The sequence below is a fragment of the Mustela nigripes genome, chromosome 13, assembly GCF_022355385.1.
Source record: "Mustela nigripes isolate SB6536 chromosome 13, MUSNIG.SB6536, whole genome shotgun sequence".
In the NCBI taxonomy this organism is placed as follows: Eukaryota; Metazoa; Chordata; class Mammalia; order Carnivora; family Mustelidae; genus Mustela; species Mustela nigripes.
In genome coordinates this window covers 32,123,094-32,132,225 of record NC_081569.1, presented here as the reverse complement: position 1 = coordinate 32,132,225, position 9,132 = coordinate 32,123,094, and the positions used below count along the sequence as shown (strand labels likewise).

Below are 9,132 nucleotides of genomic sequence, written 5' to 3'. Positions count from 1 at the left end.
TTTTTTGATGCTACTATTACTGAGAAAGCCTTCTTTTTTGTGTGGGTGTGACCATTATTATCTTTTTCTTAGACTTGACAATCCTTTCATTGAAACATAATTGACATACAATGTTTTGTTAGTTTCAAGTGTTTGTTAGTTGCAATGTTTGTTAGTTTCAAGCAGATTGATTCCACAGTTCTGCACCTTACTCATTGCTCACCATGATAAGTGTAGTCACTGTTACTATACAACTTTATTATGACATCACTTACTATATTCTCTACTCTGTACTCTCATCTTTGTGACTTACTTATTTCACAACTGGAAGTTTGTACGTCTAGTCCCCTTTATTGTGCCCATCCCTCCACCCATCTCTCCTTCTGGCAACCACCAGTTTGTTCTCTGTACTTGAGTCTGTTTTGTTTTTTTAGATTCCACATATAAGTGAAATCATATGGTATTTATCTTTCCCTAACTTATTTCACTCAGAATTATACACTCTCAGTCCATTCAGGTTGTTGCAAATGGCAAGATCTAGTTCTTTTTTATAGCCAAGTGACATTTCCTCTGTGTGTGTATATGTGTGTGTGTGTGTGCGTACGCGTGCCACATCTTTATTCATCCATGATGGACACTTGGGTGGCTTCCATATCTTGGCTATTGTACACGATGCTGCAGTGAACATACAAGGGAATATGTCTTTTCAAATTAGTGTTCGTGACGCGCCTGGGTGGCTCAGTGGGTTAAGCCTCTGCCTTTGGCTCAGGTCGTGATCTTGGGGTCCTGGGATCGAGCCCCACATTGGGCTCTCTGCTCGGCGGGGAACCTGCTTCCCCCTCTCCCTCCGACTGCCTTACTGCCTATTTGTGATCTCTGTCTCTCTGCCAAATAAACAAATAAAATCTATTTAAAAAAAAAAACAAATTAGTGTTCGTTTGGGGGGTGGTAAATGTCCAGTAGTGGAATTACTTGATCATATGGTAGTCCTATTTTTAATTTTTTGAGGGAGATCCATACTGTTTTCCACAGTGGCTATACCAGTTTGCATTCCCACCAGGAGGGCATGAGGGTTCTCTTCCCTACATCCTCATCAAAACTTGTTATTTCTTGTCTTTTTGATACTAGGCATTCTGACAGGTGTAAGATGATACATCGTTGTGGTTTTGATTTGCATTTTGCTGATGATGAATGATGTCGAGCATCTTTTCATGTGTCTGTTGGCGATCTGTATGTGTTCTTAGGAAAAATGTCTACTCAGGTCCTCTGCTTATCTTTAAATCACATTATTTGTATTTTTTTGGTGTTGAGCTGCATGAGTTTTATACATATTTTGGATATGAACCCCTTATTGGATATATCATTTGTAAGTATCTTCTCCCATTCACTGGGTTGCCTTTTTGTTTTGTTGATGGTTTCTTTTGCTGTGCAAGAGCTTTTTATTTTAGATTTTATTTATTTATTTGACAGAAAGAGAGTGCATAAGCAGGGGGAGCAGCAGAGGGAGAGGGAGAAGCAGGCTCTCCACTGAGCAGGGAGCCCAATGTGGGGCTCAATCCCAGGACCCTGGGATCATAGCCTGAGCCAAAGGCAGATGCATAATGACTGAGCCACCCAGGCACTCCAAAAGCTTTTTATTTTAATGTGGTCCCAGTAGTTTACTTCTGTTTTTGTTTCCCTTGCCTGAGTAGACAGATCCATATATATGTTGCTAAGGACAAATTCCGTGAGATTACTGCTTATGTTTTCTTTTATATTTTGATGGTTTCAGGTTTCTCATTTAGGTCTTTAATCCATTCTGAGTTTATTTGTGTGTATGGTGTAAGGAAGTGATCCAGTTTCATTTTTTTGCATGTAGCTGTCCAGTTTTCCCAATACCGATTTATCAAAAAACTGTCTTTTCCTCATTGTATATTCTCGCCTCCTTTGTTATAGATTGATTGACCACATAAGTGTGAATTTATTTCTGGGCTCCCTGTTGTGTTCCACTGTTCTATGCATCTACTCTTATGCCAGTACTTAATTACCATAGCTTTGTAGTAAATCTTAAAATCTGAAATTGTGATACCTCTGGCTTTGTTCTTCTTTCTCAAGATTGCTTTGGCTGTTTGAGGTCTTTTGTGATTTCATAGAAATTTTAGGATTACTCATTTCAGTTCTGGGAAAAATGCTGTTGGTATTTTGATAGGAATTACATTGAATCTATAGTTTGCTTTGGGTAGTATGGACATTTTAACAATATTAATTCTTCTAATTTATGAGCATGGTAGTTTGTGTCATCATCAATTTCTTTCCTCAGTGTTTTTATTGTTTTCAGAGGACAAGTTCTTCACCTCTTTGGTTAAGTTTATTCCTAGTAATTTGTTGTTTAAAGCCATTGTTCCCTTATGGATTTTCTGTCTGGATGATCTAGCTATTGATGTTAAGAGAGGTGTTAAAATCCCCTACTATTATCATAAAAAAACAAAAACTGTTAGTTTCTCCCCTTATGTCTATTAATATTTGCTTTTATGTATTTAGGTTTTGCATGTTGGGTGCATAGATATTCACAATTGTCATACCCTCTTGTAGGATTGATCCCTTTATCATTTTGTAGTGTTCTTTTTGTCTTTTGCTACATTGTGTTAAAACCCATTTTGTCTAGGGGCACCTGGATTGTGCAGTCAGTTGAGTGTGAGACTCCAATTCGGCTCAGGTTGTGATCTCAGGTTCATGAATGAGCCCCGTGTTGGGCTCTGCATGGAGTCTGCTTGAGGTTCCCTCTCCCTCTGCCCCTCCCCACACACATGTGCATGTGCTCTCTCTCTCCCTCTCTCTCTTGCTCTCTCTCAAATAAATAAATCTTGAAAAAAGTAATAATAGTGAAGTTTGTTTTGTTTTATAGGACTATGGCTTTATTTTTCTTTTAGCTGCCATTCGCATGGTGTATGCTTTTCCATCCCTTCACTTTCAGTCTGTACCTGTCTTTTAGTCTGAAGTGAGTCTCTTGTAAGCAGCACATAAATGGGTCTTGTTTCTTTTTTTAACCAATGAGTCACTCTGTATATTTAGATTAGAGCATTTTGTCCATTTCCATTTAAAAATAATTGTTGATAGGTATGTACCTATTGCCATTTTGTTCATTGTTTTCTGGTTGTTTTGTAGCTTTTCTCTGCTTTTTTTCTACGTCTTTTCCTCTTTTCCCTTGTGGTCTGATGGTTTGTTTTGTTGTTATGCTTGGAATCTTTTCTCTTTTTATTTTTGTGCATCTGTTACAGGTTTTTTGTTTTTTTTTTAAGATTTTATTTATTTACTTGAGAGAGAGAGAGAACACACATAAGAAAGTACAGGATGGGGAGCAACAGAGGGAGGGAGAAGTAGACCACCCCACTGAGCAGGGAGCCAGACCCGGGTCTCCATCGCAGGACCCCCCTAGGACTATGACCTGAGCTGAAAGCAGCTGTTTAACTAACTGAGCCACACAGGGCACCCCTCTGTTACAGGTTTTTGATTTTTGATTACCATTGGGTTCAAGTACAACATCTTATGTATATGGCAATCTATATTAAGGTGATAATCTGTTAAGTTTGAACACATTCTAAAACCTCTAAATTTTTACTCCCCTCTCCATGTTTTATGTATATGATGTCATATTTTACATTCTTTTGTATATGCTTTACTTAGTTTTGTAGAGATAATTGTGTTTTAACTTCCACATTGGCTTTATAAGTGATTAACATACTACCTTTATTGTATTTTTTTTCTTTTAAAGATTTTATTTATTTATTTGACAAAGAGAGACACAGCAAGAGAGGGAACACAAGCAGGGCGAGTGGGAAAGGGAGAAGCAGGCTTCCCTCTGAGCAGAGAGCCCGATGCGGGGCTCGATCCAAGGACCCTGGGATCATGACCTGAGCCAGAGGCAGAGGTTTAACGATTGAGCCACTCAGGTGCCCCATAGGTTTCTTTTTACTTGTGAAGTTTTTACCTTTCATTATTTTCTTCTAGTTATGGCCTTTTTTTTTTCTTTCCAATTAAAGAAAACCCTTTATAATTTCTTACAAGGCCAGTTTAACTTTCTGTTTGTTTGGGAAACTTTATCTCTCCTTCATTTCTGAGTGATAACCTTGCTGGGTAAATTATTCTTGGTATAAGTATTTCCCTTTTAGACCTTTGAATATATCATGCCATGTTCTTCTGGCCTGCATAGTTTCTGTTGAAAAATCAGCTGATAGCTTTATGAAGTTTTCCCTTGTATCTTGTTTTGTTTTGGTTTGCTGCTTTTAAAATTGTGTCTTTATCATTACTTTTTGCCATTTTAGTTCTTACATGTTTTGGTCTGAACCTCCTTTGGTTCACCTTGTTAGGGGCTGTCTTGGCTTCCTGAACTCGGATGTTTGTTTCCTTCTCCAGAGTGGGGAAATTCTCAGCTCTTATTTCTTCAAATGATTTTCTGCCCTCTCTCTCTCCCCTTCCGGCACTCTATAATGTGAAATGTTGTCATACTTGATGATGTCTTTTCTCGGGTCCATTGAGCATCTTTATGACCATTACTTTAAATTTTTTTTTTTTTTACTTTAAATTTTTTATCAAGCATATTATCCGTTTCATTTAGCTCTTTTACTGTGATTTTGTTTTGTTCTTTAATTTGGGACATATTCCTTTGTCTCCTTATTTTGTCTGTTTTTATGTTTTAGGTAGATCACTGTATCTCCTGGTCTTGAAAATAGTGGCCTTGTGTAGAAGAGGTCCTGTGGTGCCTCTCCTCATGTGCGTTCTCTTCATGGTCACCAGAACCAGATGCTCCAGAGGTTTCCCCTTTGTGGGCTGTGTGTGCCCTCTTGTGGCTGGATGCACTTACCTGCTTTGCCTGCTGTGGCATCCTGGGAGTTGAGAGGCCTCTGCAGCAGCAGCGGTTTCATTAGTGGACGGGGCTCTGGAAGGTCTGTTCTCTCAGTCTTCAGGTCATTTTTGGAGTTAGTCATATAGATGTAGCTGTTGTCTCAGTGTGTCCACGGGACAAGGTAAGCTCAGATTCTCCTTCTCTGCCATCCTCCCAAAATCCCCTCAGGAAAAGTTTGTTTCTTTTTCAGGTGTTTCACACCTAGTGTATAGAAATGCAACTGATGTCAGTGTGTTGGTTTTGTATCCTGCAGCTTTACTGAAATCATTGGCTAGCTCCAACAGTTTTTTGGTTGAGCCTTGGGATTTTCAATGCACAGAATCCTATCATCTGAAAATAGTGACAGTTTTACTTCATCCTTCTCAATTTGGATGGATTTTAGTTGTCTTGCCTAATCCATCAGGCAAGGACTTCCAGTACTATGTTGAATAAGAGTGCTGAGAGTAGAAAAGCTGGTCTTATTCCTGATCTTGGAAGGAAAGCTTTCATTTTTTTTTTTCCTCCACTGAGTATGTTACTTGTGGGTTTGTTGTATTTGGCCTTTTTATGTTCCATTTCTATCCCATTTATAAGGGTTTTTACCATGAAAGTATGTTGTATTTTTGTCAGTTGCTTTTTTGTGTCTATTAAGTTGATCATGTGATTTTTTTGATCATGTGATTTTTATCTTTCATTGTATTAATGTGATATATTACGTTTATTGATTGGCTTATGTTGAACCATCCTTGCTTCCCAGAGATAAATCCCACTTGGTCATGGTGTTTAATTCTTTTTATGTGTTCTTGAATTCAGTTTGCTAATATTTTGTTGAGGATTTCTGCATTTATATTAATCAGGGATACTGATCTAGTTTTCTTGTAGTTCCTCATCTCTCTTTGGTATTTGGCCTTATCGAATGAATTTGGAACTATCCCTACCTCAATTTTTTGCAAGAGTTTGAGAAGACTGCTGTTAATTCTTCTTTGAAGGTTTGGTAGAATTTGCCTGTGAAGCCATCTGGTCCTGGGGTCTTCTGTGTTGGGAGGGTTTTGATTACTGATTCAACCCCTTTCTTCATTATTTATCCTTTCAGATATTCCATTTCTTCCTGACTTAGCTTGGTGAATTGTGTGTTTCTAGAAATTTATTCATTTTTTCAGGTTATCTAATTTGTTGACGTACAATTGTTTATAGTATTCTCTTATGGTCCTATGTATTTCTGTAGTATCAATTGTAATGTGTCCTTTTTCATTTATTTGAGTCTTTCTTTTTTCCTTAGTCTGGCTAAAGACTTTGTTTACCATTACAAAGGACCAGCCTTTAGTTTTATTGATCCTTTGCATTTTTCCCTATTTCATTTATTAATCTGATCTTTATTAATCTCCTGCCTTTTGCTAATTTGGGGCTTGTTTTCCCTATTCTTTGGTGGAAAGGTAATTTGTGATTTTTCTAATTCCTTAACATGTGTTTATTGCTATAAACTTTCCTCTCAGAACCGCTTTTACTGCATTCTGTAAGATTTGATATGCTGTTTGCATTTGTTTCAAGATAAATATTTTATTTCCCTTTTGATTTCTTCTTTGACACATTTGTTTTTCAAAATTATGGTGTGTGGTTTCTACATGTTCGTAAATTTTCCAGTGTCCCCCTTATTGATTACTAGTTTCATACCTTAATGGTCAGAAAAGATAGTTGATGTGGTTTCAGTCTTCATAAATTTGCTGAAATTTGTTTTATGCCTTATCAGTCATCTGTTCTGGAAAATAATTCATGTGCACTGAAGAAGGATTTGTATTCTGCCTCTGTTACATAGAATGCTCTAATAGGTCTGTTAAGTTCTTTGGTTCTATAGTTCAATTTAGTTTGTTGACTTTCTGCCTAGATGATTTATTGCTGACAGTGGGGTACTGAAGTCCCCACTATTACTGTATTGTTGTTTCTCCCTTTAGATCTGTATTTGCTTAATAAATTTTAGTGATACAATGTTGGATGCACATATGTTTATTATTGTTATATCTTCCTGCTGTATTGACTGTTTTATCATTATTTAATGACCTTCTTTGTCTCTTTGTTTTTAGGCTTGACTTTTTTGTCTGATGTAAGTTAAGCTATGCCTGCTTTCATTTGGTTTCCACTTGCCTGTAACATTCTCTTAATTCCTTCACCTTGAGCCTGTGCGTATCTTAAAAAGTTGAGATGAGTTTCTTATAGGCCGCATATGTTTGGGTCTTGTTTTTATCCATAAAGCTACTCTATGCCTTTTGATTGATGAATTCAGTCCATTTATATTGAGTGATTATTGATTTGTATTTTTTTGTATTGAATTTGTATTTTGTATTTATATTTTGGACATAATAGTACTGCCTCTTATATTTAGCCTTCTGGTTGTTTCTTTTTCCATTTCTGTCTGCCTTTATAACATGGTGGTTTTCCATGATTTGCTCAGTCTCCCCTTTTTTATGTTTTGTGACTTTTTTCTAGACTTTTGCTTTGTGATTGCCATGTGACTTACATAAAACATCTAAAGAGTCCTTTTTATCCTGATAGCACTTTCTTTTCACCCTTTTACTCCTCCCCTTTTATATTTCTGATGTCAGCGTTTACCTTTTTTTGCAGTGAATTCATTGAGGAATTAGTGGTGATAAGTTTTTTGTTGTAGCTCTTTTTCTTAAGTTTTTATAATTAAGTGGTTAACACATCATTTTAATATAGTTTTCTAAATGTTTTTCACCTTTGTCTGCAATAGGTTATTTCATGTGCTTTTATGTCACTAATTAGCATCTTTCCATTTCAGCTTGGAGAACTCCTTTCCCTACTCCTTGCAAGGCAGGTCTAGTAGTGAGCTCCCTGTTTTAGTAGGGAAAGCCTTTATTTCTCCTTCATACCTGTAGCATATCTTTTTCAGATAAAGTATTCTGGGTTACCAGTTTTTATTTTTTAGCACCTTGAATGGGCCATTCCACCTCCTCCTGGTGGAATAGAATTTGAGAAACCCATCAATAAGCTAATGGAGATTCCTTTATAGGTTACGTTCTTTGTTCCCTGGGTACCTTTTTTAAAAAACAGATTAATTATAATGTGTCTCGGAGCATTTTTTTGCATTGAGATAATAGTGTTCTGTTCTGTTAGCTTAGACTTCTTCAGTTCCTTCCCCAGGCAGGTTTGGGAAGTTCTGTTCTATTTCTCTAAATATACTTTTCCCCTTCTCCTTCTGGTAGACTATTCTGTTTTTCTCATCATACATGATAGCTCTTGCAGCATTTCTTCATTTTTTTGTTTGTTTGTTTTTTTAAAGATTTTATTTATTTATTTGACAGACAGATCACAAGCAGGCAGAGAAGCAGGCAGATAGAGATGAAGGGAAGCAGGCCCCCTGCTGAACAGAGAGCCCGATGTGGGACTCGATCCCAGGACCCTGAGATCATGACCTGAGCCGAAGGCAGCAGCTTAACCCACCGAGCCACCCAGGCGCCCCTGTTTGTTTTTAAATCTTAGTTCTCCTCTCCTGGATCATTTCTAAATTCCTATTCTCTAAGTCATTAATTCCTTCTTCAATCTGATCTGCCCTATTTCCTAAGCTCTCTAATGCATTTCTTCATCTCATTCACTGAATTTGTCAGTTCCAGAATTTGGTTGTTTTCAAAAATTTCAAACTCCTTGGTAAAAACAAAACAAAAACAAACAACAACAAAAAAACCCCAAAACTCCTGTTCAATCATTTTATCCCTAAATTGAATCACATGCATTTTCTTATAAGCTCATCAGATTCTTTATAATCGCTATTTTGAATTGTCAGTTAAATCATAGTTTGCACCTTCAGTTCAGCTAGGGAATGTTTGGTGATTCCGTATTACTGTGGTTTTTATAGTGCTCTATTAGATGTAGCTCTGCCCTCGCACTGAAAGAGCACACTGTTCTCAGTTGTCTACTTTGGTATAGTTCAACAGAGTGGCCATTGCAGACCTTTCTTTGGTTTCCCAGAAGGTGGTGCAATAGCTCAGGTTTTGGCTTCTCCCCACTTGAGCTGGTTCTGGAGCAGCACTCAGGGCTGCCTGTTAAAAAAGCCAGTCCAGAAGCTGGCAGCAGAGGTAGTGGGTGAGGGGAGGTGTAGGCTTAGCACCATCCTTTGGAGTTGCCTACAGGCTGGTAGGCAGAAGAACCTGGAACAGGGTACTCCCAGAGGTCCTTGTGCGGACCTCCTACTGAAATCCTAAAGCAGACAGCAGGGAATATTCCTTCAGTGCCCTCTGATAATTTTGTCTGTGTATCCCCCTTTCCTCCCCACTCCCCCA

The 9,132-nt window shown here is 37.7% G+C and overlaps 1 long non-coding RNA gene across 2 annotated transcripts in view; it reads left to right on the top strand.

Moving 5' to 3' along the window:
• LOC131999204 (uncharacterized) overlaps window positions 1-9,132 on the top strand; it is a 45,550-nt gene that overhangs the window by 17,208 nt on the left and 19,210 nt on the right. The gene's annotated exons all lie outside the window — the stretch shown is intronic.